The sequence below is a fragment of the Anastrepha ludens genome, chromosome 5 (assembly GCF_028408465.1).
Source record: "Anastrepha ludens isolate Willacy chromosome 5, idAnaLude1.1, whole genome shotgun sequence".
Lineage (NCBI taxonomy): Eukaryota > Metazoa > Arthropoda > Insecta > Diptera > Tephritidae > Anastrepha > Anastrepha ludens.
The window spans coordinates 100,221,209-100,238,274 of NC_071501.1; the positions used below are offsets into that span (position 1 = coordinate 100,221,209).

Sequence of the window (17,066 nt, forward strand, 5' to 3'; positions counted from 1 at the left end):
ATTGGGCCGTTTTTCTTCGAAAATGAAGATGGTCAAGCTGTTACCGTCAGTCAGGAGCGTTATCGCGATATGATAACCACTTTTGTGATGCCAATTATTCATCGAAAGCGTATGAGGCAGTTCTGGTTTCAACAAGACGGCGCTCCACCACACACAGCTCGCACCACAATCGATTTTTTGAAGAAATTCTTTCCTCGTCGTTTGATGTCGAAAAATGGCGATTTTGACTGGCCACCGCGTTCGCCCGATTCAACGCCACCTGACTACTTTTTGTGGGGATATTTAAAAACAAAGGAGCTCAAGAACAACATCCGTGAGGAAATAGCCGCTATTCCAGCCGAAATGTTAGCTAAAACTATGGAAAATGCTACAAAACGGGCACAATACGCCGTACAGGCTCAAGGCGGCCATTTGAGAGATATTATATTCAAAAAGTGATGTCAAGAAATCTACTTGAACCAAATAACCCGATTATTATCGTCAACATTAAAAAAATTGGGGTTTTCTTTGATTTAAAAAAAAAAACAAATGGGTCCGTCGAATATGGGCAACCCAGTATATCCACTGTACTAAAGATTAATCACAAATTGACTGTTTAATTTAAAGTGCTAAAATATTTTAAGTAGACCTTTCAAAATGCAAATTGTTAGACTTTACGCTCCAACTGAGCTTTGTTGTAATCAAAGGTTAAATACACCAGTAACACATTTGCAGAAAGCAGCGGTCACTTTTGCAGCTCCATTTGAAATTATTTATATGTTAGTGGGGTGCCTAATAATTTTGGCCAAGTGTGTATATATCGCTCATTGCAACGTACGATGTACCTCATTAATGGCAACTAACATCAAACATTGGCATTTTACTTCATCTAATATTAATTTTTAGTTTTGCTCATCAGCAGCGGATAAAAGCTCTTAATAGCTGTTTTATAGCAACTGAGCTATTATCACATTATTTTCCAAGCAAAATGGTATGTACCTGTATAATATTACATTACGGATACTAAAACCGTAAGTAAACCATGGCCGATAAACTGACTTCAAAGCATAAACATTTTTAATTACAAGTATTAAACACTCTGAGCTCCTTCTTAGTAGTTTGCGGACAATATTAAAATCTATAAAAATCTTCGATTATTCTCTGTTTTAATTTCATTTCAATTTATCCACTCATTTTCGTTCCATACGACAAGCTCGCTTTCATACGCGCCGCAAGTAAACTGCGTTTATCCGCTGAATTCACTGCTCATTTCCTCCGTTTATACACAGCTTGTGTTTGCGAAAATACGTACATGTGTGTGTGCATGAATGCTTTTTCGGTTCGTTGGCTGCCAGTAGCCGGAACTACAGTCATTGTAATTCATCATTTATAGTCATATATATTTACAATTGTCGCCTGCGCCTGCGCCTGCCTGTGCCTTGTCTTATTGTTAAATGAATTTCCTCTTCTATTCTCGTTCTGGTTATGTTCGCAATTCACTGCCTTTGCTGTTAAATGGTGCATGCAGTTTAACAGCATGCAACCCAATTTTTAATTACCAAAGTCAGAGGTGTTCCTATTGACTACTAGTCTCATCTAAAATTTATTGCCAAATTTGTACTTCGCTCATTTTTTATTTATGCTGGATAAGCGAAACTCATTAATTTTTAATTGAATGGACATTTCTTGGAAGAACAAAGTTTTCGTAATGAAGTAGAATGTTTCAATTGCACTGTACAATAAAATTAAATTTTGTTAAACAAATAAGGAAAACTTTCGGCTGTTTTCTAAATACGCACTCTATACAAGGCTCATGGGCCAGATAGTAGTAGTAGAGCAAAAACAAGGTATTTTTTTCTAGTTTGTAGATATAATTCAATTTATAAAATAAATTTCGTTAGCAAGCCCCCACTGCATCAGAAAAATCAGTTGGAAAAGGTTTCATTTGGTATGTCCAACTGTCGCCGGTTGTACGAGCAAGAAACGACTGACGCCCTTTGTTAAACTAAGCCAAGATCGCTTAAGCGGTTATCGCGCCAATTAAGAAGAAGAAGATGTAATTCAAGAGTGATAGAAGCGGGATTGCGCGTCGTCAGAGTCAGTTGTGCAGTGCTGTCAACCCTTTGCTCTTCGAAATAAATTCAGTGGTTTTTCATACCAAAAATGCGAACATTTTTAAGAGTAATGTGTGCTTATTTTTTTAATTTAAAGCTACCAAAATTGTGAATTAAAAAAAATGTTTATCATATAGCAAAAATGCCAAAAAATACCACTTTTGCATTTAAAGCTTACGCTGAGAAGATTTCAGTGATTTTGAAAATTTATTGACTTTTATTAAATTTGTTACTTTAAAGGTGCAAATCTCATTTTTTTCTCTTTTGTTAGAATATTGGATCTTCTTCTCTCAGCCCTCTTTAACATTTAGTACTCGTCTTTTCTCGCCTCTTTAACGAGGTCTTTCGAATGCTGAATTGTGAGCAATTTTTGGTCCTCAATTAACTTGTGCCCAAATGATCTATTAAAATTCGCTAAATCGATATTCTAGAGATCTTCAACTCTGATTCCATGAATTTCAACGAATTTCATTTCGGTTCATTTTTGTTAAATTAATTAACAATTTTGATGGAGTTTTCGATGATTACTGATTTTGGACGGCCCGTATGTTCTTTGCCATTTATGTCCTCATAACCATCGCTGAAACGTGTAAACCACATAAAAACTCTAGCTCGAGATAAACAATCATCGCCATAAACTTTTTTCATCAATTCAAATGTTTCGGTAAACGTTTTACCGATTTTGAAACAAAATTTGAAATTAACTCTTTCTTCGCAACTCATTTTTGTACCGATCACACAAACATACTGACACCTTAGACGCAATAATTTCGCTGCCACTGAACCGAATATCACCAAGCTTTCACTGGAAGTCAGTGACGCCAGTCTTGTTTATTTGAGACTTCACCTTGTATCTTTTTATTTAATCACAAAGGTTAGAACCCCTCCACGTATTTCGTGGGGGTCGTCTGTGTCCTTGAGGGTTCATTTCCAACGCCCTTTCTGCTTATATTTTCCCTGTCCTTTCTAAGGGTATGTGCGATCCATAGCCATTCATGAAATTTTTGATTGGTTCTTGCTTGATGATCTGCCACTAGTCCGCGTTTTGGGTAGTGTTAGGCCAAAAAACTTTATAAATAATCCAAAGGCATTTATTTCTAATTTCTGCCTAATACTTTTCGACACCAGCCACGTTTCACTGCAATATAAGAGTGTGGATTTTACGCATGCGTTGAATACACTTATTTTAGTTTTCTGTGAAATCTCTCTACTTTTTCAAATTGGATGTAGCCGACCTAACTTTATATTCTTCATAACCTCAAATATAGCGCAAAAGTGTTTTTCGGCCTTTTGTAAAGAAATCCACTTAACCCTGCATAACCCATCATATTTTTAATACATTTTTTCTAATGTTAGTCACATCGACTAACATGATCTAAAAACTGCTTCCAAAAATCCAGGAGCACACCAGATACTCCAAAACCTATTGAAAAAGAACATTATGAAAATTTTAGATTGTAAATACAAGTAAAAAAAAACAAAGCCTTTCAAGTTTGGTTTTTATTTTTAGACAAATTTATTAGTGCTCTTATTCAACGAGTCTCATGTAATATCTCATTTAGTTATATTACTATTATAAAAAAGAGGTCAACATAAAAAGCTTTCTACTATTAAAAAGTTAACAATACTTGTATATTAAAAAAGCAAAGAACAAAATAAAAAGTTAGTGTTTTGAACAGAAGGTGCACAAATCAATTTTGTGCTCACCGCATATACTTTTTTTACACAATGAGCACGTGTCTTCGTCATGCGGTGTTTCTGATAAGGCCAGAAGGCACACATTTTTCTTTTATTGGTTTGTTATTGAGTTGAGTTCCGAGGTATTATATTTTCAATTGATCCTGCTAAAATATCTTGGATGTTCCCACGTATGGTTGACTGCAGATTGGGTTGCTTCAAGCGCGCTTTCATATGCGGTGTCACCAGCGAATTGTGAAGATTCTTCATAAAATTACGACGCGATAGGGGTTTTTTGTTCTCATTTACCATATTATAAGCATAGATCACATAACTGTTGACAAAAGCAATATTTAGTATAGAATATACACATAGGCCATCTCTTTGTGGTTCGTGAGCAAGACATAACGCTGCACATCTGGTCGAGTGTGTCGACGCCCCCTTTTGTTTCGTTATAAAACTTCACTAAACTTGGTTTGCCACTGGAGGGATTCATTGTACCCTCTTCATCACAAGACGACAGCACATACACTATCTTCTTAGGTTTCGCCATATACGATAGCAGTGTCAGTTCGTTATCATAACAAAATATTGCTGTGCCTGTTTTCCTTCCAATTTTTACTTTCATTTCCTGAGGAATTTCAGCCTTGTTTAAGACATGTTGGACCTCTAGCTTGATGCACTATACGACCAACTGCTCTATGATGATTTCCTTTACTTGTTGTCCAAATGTATATATTTTTGACATGCAATTCCTTTTATTTAGCTTTATCATACAATATTATCTCGATTCTTCCATCTAAATTATCACTGGTTTCTTCTAAATTATCTGATTCGTCATTATCTGAGGAACTTTGCTCGCTTTCGGAAGCACTAAAATCTTCACCATCACTAAAATGTTCACCATCGTCAGACAAATTCAATATTCTTTCGATTTCTATATCGGCAAGCTGGACGTAGCCATTTCTTTCAGTACTGAAAAAAAAACTATAAACCAAATGTTCGTCGATTCGACTACGCTACTTTTACAAACACTAATATACCTGTTTACTTAAAGTGCTGACGTCAGTTTATTATCTATGGTCAGCTTCACAACTAAGCCAGCTACTTTAATATGAAATGGTGAGACGAAAACTAGTGAGGTAAAAAATCCACGATCAAAAAACTAAACAGTAGTAGTCGAAACGACTAACATTGGTTACGCAGGGTTAACATAAATTTCAAATACCATTCAAAGATGGATTTTTAAAGCTCTGTTTTTTTCAATACAGTCTGTGGTACATAACCGTAACAGATTTATTGAAAAAAATGCTCACAGTAAAGGCAATTTGTCACGCATAAAAAGCTTATAAAAAGTAATTCAATAAAAATTTGGTGTTCTCTTTTTTTTAAATGCTCATTTTAGTGCTTTTTTTATATCCCAAACTAGGCAGCACTGCAGTTGCGGCAGAGAGATTTGAGTGCTCGAAGGAGATGAAAAAGAACAAACAAGGGAAAAAAATGTGAATAAAGCGAAGAAATGTAATGAAGAAGAAATTAAAGAGACGACCTCGTACCTCCTGTGCCATTGCCCTGCTCTATCCAGACATAGATTTACCATCTTAGGTATACAATTTTTTGATGAATTAAAAGATCTCAGTACTGTGGGAATCAGATATCTTCTAAAAATTTGTAAAACTGGTTTTAGGTGAGATAAGGGCAAGTTCTCCACGCGGCATCACAATTGACTATGAGCCTGAGTGCTCCCACATTGGACAACCGCTGCAACCTAACCCAACCTAAGAAGCACACAATTAACCCACGAATAATCACCAACACCAACAATAATCGCTTTCGCCGAAAGAGTGACCAGATTATAAGAAAAGTTAAGCTAAATAGAACTAAGTGAATTATTGAACCAATTTTAAAACAATTATCATTATTATTCATAGGACTACAGCTCGTTGTCAGCCTTAGCTTCCTCCACAATTCTTCTCCATTAATCTTCGTGCATAGACGTGGATAGACAGACTGCACTCTTATGCTTCTTAGATCGTCCTCAAGGTCGTCTAACTATCGCTTCTGCGGCCAACCTCTTCGCTTTTCACCCAGCATGCGCACATCTGGAACTTTGAGAAGTATTCCTTCACCTAGTATTCTATAAATGCGTCTTAGCCATCGGATGTGCTGCAATTTTGCAAACCGCGCAACGTTTTTCCTTTGTAGAAATTCTTCTATCTCGCTGATATGTCTGATGCGATAGAGGTCCTGTTCTTCTCGTACTGGTCCCGGTATTATTTTTTGAAATATACTTAATTGTTTAATTATTATTTTTCTTTCTAAATCTACCTTTTATTTTCCTACTACCTGCTGATATGGTCAAATTCACAGACAGTTTAATAACTTTTTTAAAGTTAAATAAATATTCAATTATATAAGTAGCAATGATATAAAAACTTTTTTTAACCTAACTTATGATATATGAGAAATATGAAATTTTGAGGTATAACTGTAAAAAATATGTAACAAAATTTATTCGTAGAAAAGCACATACTCATAAATAACCACATCTGGACAAAACTGGTTAACGGCCATGGTTTTGAGTTTTTGATGGACTACTAAAACTTAGGGTCATAAAAACCTTTCTTTGAGTTTCAGAGAGATTTTTTAAATTTATTTTGCAACTGTTTTAATTTTTAATTTTTTTTTTTTGCTATTGTGTAACAGGATAATCGTTCCATATGTAGAATTTCATGCAAGTGGTGAAAGTCCCTGCCGCCATTCACTTGAGAGTGGCGTAGAGGATTTTTCTGCATGCGATCCAAGCAGCTCACAACATTCTGGCTTCGCCCAAGTATCTTCTCGGTAACTTCCGAATATCTGTTCGAGAGGTAGCTAATGTGAGGGGACGAGTCACCCCTTGATTTTCGGTTGTGTGCTAGGTTTGCGACCCGCCACCTAAAAACCATGCACTCAATGAAAAACGAAACAAAGCCACGCCTACGAGAAAGAAATAACAGATGCGCTTTATTAAACTCGACCAAAATCGCTTAAGCGGTTATCACGTCAATAAAGAAGAAGAAGAACACAAGTTAGAAAAAAGTACCTTTAATGAGTTTTTTCATGACGGAAGAAATTTATTGTATGTGGATTATTTTACATGCAAATTGTTTCAGGAAATCTGTGCAACTTCGATGAAAAACTTTAAATGCGTTTTTCTCGAAAAGTTAGCCAGTTAAGTTGATAACCACTTCTATCCAGACGCCGTCTTATATGCCACGATGGTCGGAGGTTTATATAGGTTGTCAAAAAAGTCTTGCGGTATTTTTATTGAATTTTCAATTGTTCATAAAATTGGTTATAATAATGCGATTCAAGTCAAATATGCGCCGTTTTGTTCGATGACGACTTCCCAAAGAGATGCCAACTTCATAATGCCTCTCTTATAGAAGCTCGCTTCCTTATTGTCAAAAAACTCGGAGAGCCAATTTTCACAGGACTCCCTTGTGCACAACTTCCGACTACCAAGCTCGTTCGCCATGGACAGTAATAGGTGGTAATCACTTGGTGCGAGATCCGGACTATACGGTGGATGCAAAAGAACCTCCCATCCGAGCTCCCGGAGCTTCTGGCACGTCACCAAAGATGTGTGTGGCCTGGCGTTGTCCTGATGGAAGACAATTCGGCCTCTGTTCTTCTGTATGAGTGCTTCCAGGCCGTCAATCCAGGCTTGGCCACCGTCTGGGCAGCTTCACCGCTTTTCGACCACGACCGTTTGCGCTTCACGTTGCCGTAAGTGACCCACTTTTCATCGCCAGTCACCATCCGCTTCAAAAACGGGTCGATTTTGTTGCGATTCAGAAGCGATTCGTATGCATCCATGCGGGCAAAAATGTTTTTTTGCGTCAAGTCGTGTGGCACCCATACATCGAGCTTCGTTTTGAATCCAAGCTTCTTCAAATGGTTTATAACGGTTTGATGACTCATGCCCAGCTCTTGGCCGATGCTACGGCTGCTACTATGCCGGTCTCTTTCGATTAATTCAGCGATTTTATCGCAATTTTCGACGACAGGCCTTCCGGACCGTGGCGCATCTTCGATCACCTCTGCACCAGAACGAAAACGTTGAAACCATCGTTGTGCGGTGGAAATGGAAACTGTATCGGGTCCATAAACTGCACAAATTTTATTGGCAGCATGAGATGCATTTTTGCCTTTATCGTAGTAGTACTGTAAAATATGCCGTATTTTCTCTTTATTTTGCTCCATGTTTTCGACGCTATAACTCACGAACGACTAGAAGCAAACAATAATTAATCAAACACGTGTTGGCACGCGAAAAGAGCTTTCCAAAAAGCTCTAGCGTGAACCGATGCGACGAATACAACTAGAACTACGCGCTTGCAAAGACAAGCTTGCGGAAATACCGCAAGACTTTTTTGACAACCTATATAAAGGGTGGTTAAGTTTCAAGGGCCCGTGTTGATTTTGAATAAAGTACAATTTTTGTAGGAAATTATTGATATGTATCTTTATTATGATAATATTTTTATGATTCAAATACGTATGGAACAAAATATTGGCCAATGGCTGCCGCGGCCTCGGCGGCACACCTCCTACCGATGGTCCAAATTTTCGATTACGCTGGGGCATAATTGAGGTTCTATGTCGTTAATATGCCGAATTATCTCATCCTTTAACTTCAGAGTTGTTGCTGGCTTATCGACGTACACTTTTTCTTTCAAATAACCCCAAAGAAATAAGTTCAACGGCGTCGTTGACGTTTAGGTGTGGTTCACATTCAACATCGGCCCTTGAAATTTAACCACCCTTTATAATAAAAATTTTAACCGCGTAGCACTCAACACGAAATGGCTAAATTCATTTTGCACCTCAGCTGTGAGAATTTAAAAAAAAAGAATATCTCTAAAAAAATTCCCCCTAAATCCTTAAAAATAGTGCATGACAGATATTATTCTTTTGCTCCATTTAGCATAAGCCATTATCAGAAACTTTTTAATTTTCTTTTGTTACACAGTGACATAAAAATTTATATATTTTTTTAAGTTTAAAATAAATATTCGTATTAGGAATCCCGATATTTTATCACTGTTTTTGTTTCTTATTCCAAATTATCAATTTACTGTATATTCTGCTTAATAAAAAATAAATTAATTAGTAGCCTTCACTCCCCCCAATATTGTAGTGCGCACTCACTTTTCACAGGTGTTCAGGTCGAGCCTCTACCCGAGTGTGTGTTGGAGGAGCTATGGCAGGTATGTTAGATAAAACTCGCCTAATCGTTAGGTAAAGAAAGTCGACATGTAATCTGAGTTATCTCACTGAGCAAAACCACAAATTAAATTTTCCCGGCTTCATCACACATATAAATTGATATGTATGCATATTACTTGTAAAGATTTGTGCAAATATTATACAAAAGAGACCTGCTGATATCAAATTAGGTTAGAAAAAATTTGCACTTACGTGTGCTGATTCATATATTTATTCATACATTTTCCTATAATTTTATAACAAATTTATTCACAGGCAAATAGTTAAGCGATAAGCCAAATTTCTTCTAAGTGAATGAGACGAATACCAACTCAATCAAAAGGTTCCCAGAATATACTTAGAAAATTCTAAAGCCAATTACATTCCTCAAATGTGATCTTATCGCCTTCAAAGTACTCAACTCAATTACAATGCACTTATACCAGCGTTTGGTCCAGCTCTCGAAACATTTATGGGCTCTATTTTTGGTATAGCCAGCGGAGCCGTCTTCGATTTTTTCATTACTTTGTATCAGTACTTTGTACCTATTAAAACGCCAAAGTGGTTCCCAGTAGTGGGTTTTTGACTCGATCAAACATAAAAAACCAACAAAAACTCTCAAAGGGCCATATCAGGAGAGCTCGATGGCTATTGGACCGTATTACTTCCGTTCATGATACAAAATTCACGGATAATGATGATACTATGCGTTGTCATGGTGCAAAATCCACGAGCTGTTTTCCCACAAACTCTTTCGTCTTTGCGAATTGCTTCGCGTAAACGCCCCAAAACGCCCAAATAGTTCTTATTAATTATCTGACCTTTTGGAGGTTTACAAAAATTCTTGGAATACAAAACCGTTATAATCCATTAAAAACTTGAACATTGCTTTCTTTTTTAGCTGAAAACAAAGTAATAGGACTATGAATAAGTTCGTGCGGTTTTTTTCGAAATTTGAAACTTTATTGACGTAAAATGGTTACAAATTTAATATTCAAAATATTGTCCATCGCTTACTACTACTTTTTCCCATCTTTCTGGCAATTCACGGATTCCCTTTGTGAAAAATTCGGTCGGTTTTGCCGCAATCCACGAATCGATCCATTTTTTGACTTCATCGTAATTACGGAAGTGCTGGTCAGCCAGGCCATGTTGCATCGATCGGAAGAGATAGTAATCGGATGGCGCAAGGTCTGGACTATACAGCGGGTGGGGTAGGACATCCCATTTGAGCGTTTCTAAGTATGTTTTGACCACTTGTGCAACATGTGGCCGAGCATTGTCATGTTGCAAAATAACTTTGTCGTGTCTATCGGCGTATTGCGGCCGTTTTTCTCGCAGTGCTCGGCTCAAACGCATCAATTGTCGTCGGTAGACATCCCCCGTAATCGTTTCATTCGGTTTCAGTAGCTCATAATACACAACACCCAGCTGGTCCCACCAGATACACAGCATAACCTTCAGGCCATGAATATTCTGCGCCGACGTCGATGTTGAAGCATGGCCAGGGTATCCATACGTTGCCCGACGTTTTGGATTGTCGTAATGGACCCACTTTTCATCGCCAGTCACAATTCGATGCAAAAAACCCTTTCTTTTGTGCCGTTGAAGCAGTTGTTCGCATGCCATAAAACGGCGTTCAACGTCTCTTGGCTTCAATTCATACGGCACCCAATGGCCTACCTTTCGGATCATTCCCATGGCTTTTAAACGTTTGGAAATGGTTGATTGATCAACTCCCAAAGTTTTTGCAACCTCTTCTTGCGTTTGAGCCGGATCTTGATCGAGCAATTCCTCCAATTCGGTATCCATGAACTTTGGCGGCGCACCCTCGCGTTCTTCGTCTTCCAAGCCAAAATCACCACTTTTAAAGCGTGCAAACCACTTCTGGCACGTTCGCTCAGATAGAGCATGCTCACCATAAACTTCCACCAAGATACGATGACTTTCGGCTGCTTTTTTCTTCATATTAAAATAATGAAGAAGAATTCCCCGCAAAAACACATTATTTGGCACGAAATTCGACATTTTCAAGTGTGGTAAAAATATTGTTGTTTACGCTTCAAATAAAAAACTTATACTGACGTTTGTGCCTTACGACAGTAGCTCTCTAATGAATGTTTGGAAATGTGGATCGATGGAATAATAATCAAGTTACGCCATCTGTTGTAAAACCGCACGAACTTATTCATAGTCCTATTAGTTTTTTTTTGGTCTTGGTTTATTCGAAGCCCAGTTCATTCGCGAGGTTCCTGGATTACCGGATTGCGTGTCTTACGAGTATTCATAAGCCCACGTCGTAGCTCTAGTAATAAAGCGTTTGATGAACTTTGTGTCGAGTTAAGACAAGGAAGTCATATATTTGGCGATATTCGATATCAACCCGGCCCCTTTTTTGCGTGACATTCAGGTCCTTTGGGACCAACTTTGCAGTAACATAGCGCCAAACCAAACCATTAGCTACAATGTCCTGAACAGATCTAAACAATGCTCATGTCTTCTGCCAGCTCTCTATTGGTTAATTTGCGGTTATTGACTAACTTTTCTTTTACTTTCGTAGTGGCAGAGCTAGATTTACTCAAGACTGCGTAACTTTTACAAATGTCAAGCACTGTCAGTATACTTTTCTTAGGAATATTAATCACAAATGTGGCCACCTAGCAAAACAAAGGAGGAACAAAATCATTTGATTCAGAGCGTCACTTGTTTTGCGCGATTGTTTCCCGAACTATTTGATAAAGGTGTATGTCCTGGGCGTATGAGTAACCTTCTTTCGACCTTCCATCTGCCAGCAATACGAATGTAAAGGGAATAGCAAATAACCCAAGAAAACATTTGAGAAATTATTAATTACCGGTTACCGGTAGAAATAACAATTACCCCCACAAAACATCTCCATTAATTTACCTCACGCGAATGTGTAAACAAGAGGAAACTTCCAAATAACAATGTTTTGTCTTCGCCTCCGCAAAAACTTGGCAATTTAGAATTGTCAACAATGTGTACACAAAAATCGCCGAAGGACAAAAGTCTTACAATTGCGGCAACTAAATATAAATAAGAAACATTCTATGACAAAACTTTTCACTTTCATTAAAACTGTAGCCGCACAAGCGTACCATAAGTTGTTGCTGAAGATTTTGCGCTTACAAGCCAAAAGGTGCTGCTTTAACAATTGCGCCATTCCTGCGGCGTAAAAACAAACTTAAACCTGCGCTGTTAGATCTTCTTTCCACCAACCACTAACGCTAGCCAAAGACGTGAAATGGCATTTAATTGTGCGCGATCCCCCATCCAGCCAATTGCAACCTGATATGTTTTTCAGAGCGAATAACAAACTCAAAACAATAAACGCAAATTTATGGATATACATGAACACGTACATATATACGTAGATATAGAAAAGGAAGTGTAAATATAAGTAGCTTCGTTGAGCGTGCCCCCCCCCCCCCCCCCTGGCATTGTGTGTGGCTCATTATTTGCTCAACAATGCGTCTAAAGTGAAAAGTTCTTTGGCAGGATAATAAAAACAGACAGCAACACATAGCCACTCAGCAGCATAAATGGTGGCACAATAAAATAAGATAATGATGACTTGGTGTAAAACTGTAAAGAAGGAGGATATACCTTATAGTACATTTGTTTTTATTCTGGTGCTGGTAGCGCATATTATATTTCTCGCCACAGGAGGTGTGTGTAGCGTTTGATAGACAAGCAACTCCGACATTGCAATATTTTCAAATAAACAAGCAGCTAGCAAATATAATATTTATACAACCAAAGCAAATACACAAGTGAGTATACAGACGCATACATGCGATCTACATGCACACACACATACACACAGGTACACACTTATTGATGGTTGTCCTTTCGCCTAACTCTACCGTTCGACTGTGTGTGCTAAGCAACCAAGAATGCATTAATCATATGCGTATTAAATATTCAAAAGGTGTACTTTTTCGCATATCTAATGAGTGAATGAGTTGCGTTTAAGTTCTTCATATGGCATACACTCGTGGTCGTATAATTAAGACACGCTGCGTCTTTTAGAATACCTACTCGTATCAACTATAATTCAAGACAGAGTTTTTTTCCTTGATTTGCTGTAAAAATATAATTCATTAGATAACAGAAGCCTTATGAGTCATAGTTCCAACCTTTCTTCTAAAGTTTCTAATTTTCTGCCATATAAAGGACGTGCTCGGAAGTACCTTACTTGAAAGAAAATGCTCAACATGGTATGGAAAAAAACTGTCGAAAATCAAGGTGATTTTAAAACAACTTCAAATCCATATTTTGTCTGACTAAAATTGAATGGATTATTAAACTGTGCACCCAGAAGTTTTTCAAAAACCCCCGATTAAAATTTGAAAATTTTAATTTTTTCAATTTTTTTTACTATATATTTTCCGAAAATCCGATTAAACTTTGAAAATTTTCATTTTGAAGTTTTCAAATTTATGTTATTTTAATTTCTGAATTTTTGAAAAAAATTCGATTAAAATTTAAAAACTTGGTCTAATTTTTTTCAATTAAAATTAATTTTTTTTATTTATATTATTTTCATTTATTTAATTTGCCCAAAAATTCTGAGTAAAATTTAAAAATTTTGATCTAATTTTTTCATTTTGTTAAATTTTTGGAAATTCTTTGTAAAGTTTGGAACTTTGCTTTAAAGTTTCCATTAGGTTTCCATCAGGTCTCCATTATAAAACAAATTTTATTTTTGTAAAAAAATACGAAAAAAATTAGCATAGAAAATATTGCGAATATTGAAAAAGATGATATGACAAAATTATGTGCCCACAAGTGTATATAAAGGGTGATCAGATTGGGGATACTTTTTCCAATAGGGTTTTTTGACAGATCACGCGTGACTACTATTAAACTAAATACATTTTTTTTTTCAGTGTTCATTGATATTTCATATTGAAAAGATTTACTCCTAAGCAACGTTTACAAATCGTAAAATTCTATAACGAAAATCGATGCTCTGTGAAAAGTGTTCAATTTACGCTCAGACCCATGTATTGGGTTCAACAATGAAGCCCATGTTTGGCTTAATGGCTACGTTAATAAGCAAAGCTGCCATATTTGGGCTGAAGAGCAACCCGAAGAAATTCAAGAACAGCTATTATATGCACTAAAAACAATCGTTTGGTGAGTTTTATGGGCTGGAGGAATCATCGGCCCATATTTCTTCAAAGACGAGGCTGGCGCCAATATAACAGTGAATGACAAACGCTAGCGTATCATGATAAACGACGTTTTAATACCGGAAATTAAAGCCGGTGAGCTCCACAACATTTGGTTACAACAAGACGGCGCTACTTACAATACAGCCCGTGAAACAATGGCTTTACTGTGTCGTCGTTTCGTTGAGCAATTTATCTCTCGCCTCGGACCAGTGGTTTAGCCACCATCATCGTGTGATATCACACCTTTGGACTTTTATTTGTAGGGGTATGTGAAGTCTAAATGCTTTGTAAATAAACAAGCTCTACTAAGACATTGGAAGCCAACATTACTAAAGTTATTGACGGTTTGCCGACCGAAGTCCTCCAGCGAGTCATTCAAAATTAGTGTTTACGGATGGGCGAATCCCAACGTAGTTGCAAGCCAACATTTCTTTACAAAATAAATTTCAGAAATGAGTTTTCGTTGATTTATTTCAATTTAAAATCCGCTACGCAACTAAATTGATCACCCTTTGCATGCACACATATGTATATGTACATCCATACTACACAAACATGAGCAAAAAGTGGCTGATGTTGAAATGTGAAATGATTTAAAGTGGCAGCAAGAAGCACAGCAGCTGTTGACATTTTAAAGTGCCGCATCAGGAGCGTTAGCTAAGAGTTAATTTAACTGCTTGATATGCAAACAGATTGACAGATTAAGCAGTAAAGACCCACCCCGCTGTTGCTGCTATAACGCAAAAAAAAAAAAATGTCAAATTCCACTTTTATATGCTTGCCTTTCTCGTAATCTCCGCTGGCTGGCAGCTGACAAATAAGTTCACAAACTCGCATGAATGGGTTGTCTAGTAGACATAAGCATATGGGCAAAAATTAATTGATTCAGAGTTTTGTGATTAATAAAGTAGATATTTTTGCAGATAACAGCAGATAAAAGTTCGATTAATTGATAAAAAAAAGAGGTGAACAACTGCACAACTTAATGCCAGTTGTGTACTGTGTTGAGTGATGATTGAAAAACGTCGCCATCATTTGTATGCAAAAGAAAATATACCTACTAAATATTTCGTACAAATTTAACTACATTAAATATTTTGAGAAACCATTCACTCACCGATAATACACAAATGTCCTTCAAGGTATTTTTTTCTTCCGCAAAACTTCCGCTACAATATGTTGACGTTGCTTAAATTCCTTTTTTCTGCTCACTTCAAATTTCTATTTCTCCTGCATGGTGACACATACATATAAACACGCACGCATATAGAGACATGAAAAAATTTAAAATACGACTTTGTTTTGTGTTCGCTTAAAATTAATTCAGCAATTTTTATTTAATTTTATTTAGTTTTTGTTTGTTAATAATATCCTCAGTTTTACTTGTTGGCTTTACTTTTGTATTTGTCTAGCGTCTGGTATTGAGTTTAGCGTTGTATGCAACGGCGAGGTAGTACTTTGACTGATTTGATTTTTGGTATTTGCTAATTTCCTTCTTCGTCTTTTCTGTTGTGTTTGTTTTTGGTATACAGCACTTTCACTTTGTTTTGCGCAACTGTTAGATATACACGTAGTTGTAGTCGAGTGCTCTGGTGTTTAGCATGAAATGCGGCTTACAGAATGCTAATAGCAGCTTACTGTTAACATAACTCGTCTGCAGAAGCGTTAAAGCTTATGAATTCAAATGAAAGCTAACTTAATTTTATGCTTTTACACACAAGTTGACGTAAGGAATGCTTGACTTTTTTTTTATATGGAAAAAACAACAAAAGAAATCGTCAAAAATCACAGCAAATTGTAACCCACTTTAGACTTGCAAATATTGAGTTGGCTATAAATTTGCATACGCAGAAGTTTGCAACTTTAGCGAAGATTTTTCGAATTCGTTTAGAAATTTGCGCAAAGATGGGCACCCGAAACCACGAAGGGTTCATTTATGTAAGAAAAAATACATATACAGCTGCGTTCAAAATAATCGTAGTGCAGGAAAAAGTTATAAAGAAGTATATCTTTTTTTTTTTGTTAAATATTTTTGTTGTTTTTATTTTAAGGAATTATGGATTTTCCCATAAAATGAAAAAAATCACGACTTAATTCACTACACCGTTATTAAAATTAAATTTCATACAAACTCTTGCATGTGGGCGGTACAAAAATAGGACAAATATCTTCCAAAATCCAATATTTAGTGGGCTATAAAACTGCGTACCCAAATTTTTGAGATTGTTTTTAATTCTTGAACACACAAAATCCTGAAGGGTTCGTTTAACTTCATTTAAGTATAAATGCTTCTTCTTTTTCTTTCTTGGTTTTCTTTCCCATTTTACTTAAGGTCAGCTCTCCTAGTTCATAATCGCCAAATTTTTCGATATTGGCTCATCTCGGCGCTTAAATTCGCATGTTTCATGTCGCTTTCGATCTACTTCGTCTATGTATGTTAGGGTCCCCCTGGCTTCCTCGGTGCCGTAACAATGTTTAGAACTTTCTTTGTTATATCGAATTCGGGCTTCTTCTAGACATGACAATACCAGCGATGCCGGTCTTCTTAAAACTTATGCGCATTCGGCGCAATTTTATGGCTTCCACCAATGTATCGGTTTGGTACTTTATCCAATGTTGTGACCCATGTTAACCATTTCAGCATTTTCATTTTTGTTATTTCAAGTTTTCTTTCATGGGACGTATGTAGAGTCCAGCTTTCAGCTTCAGTGTGTGATACACACACAGCCGTTGTATAGATTTTGCCTTTTAGAAGGAGATGCATCTTTCTGACTTTGTAATCGAAATAAATAAATTCAAGTCACAAGATGTCTCAAAAATTTGTCCAGGTCTCATAAAATTA

General features: G+C 36.7%; 1 protein-coding gene across 1 annotated transcript in view; it reads right to left on the reverse strand.

Moving 5' to 3' along the window:
• Positions 1 to 15,656, reverse strand: part of LOC128864374 (synaptotagmin-1) — a 53,604-nt gene extending 37,948 nt beyond the window's left edge. Inside the window, exon 1 of the mRNA XM_054104000.1 lies at positions 15,342 to 15,656. The gene's annotated coding sequence lies outside the window, so the exon portion shown is untranslated. The remainder of the gene's footprint in view (positions 1 to 15,341) is intronic.
• Between the last annotated feature and the right edge of the window lie 1,410 nt (positions 15,657 to 17,066).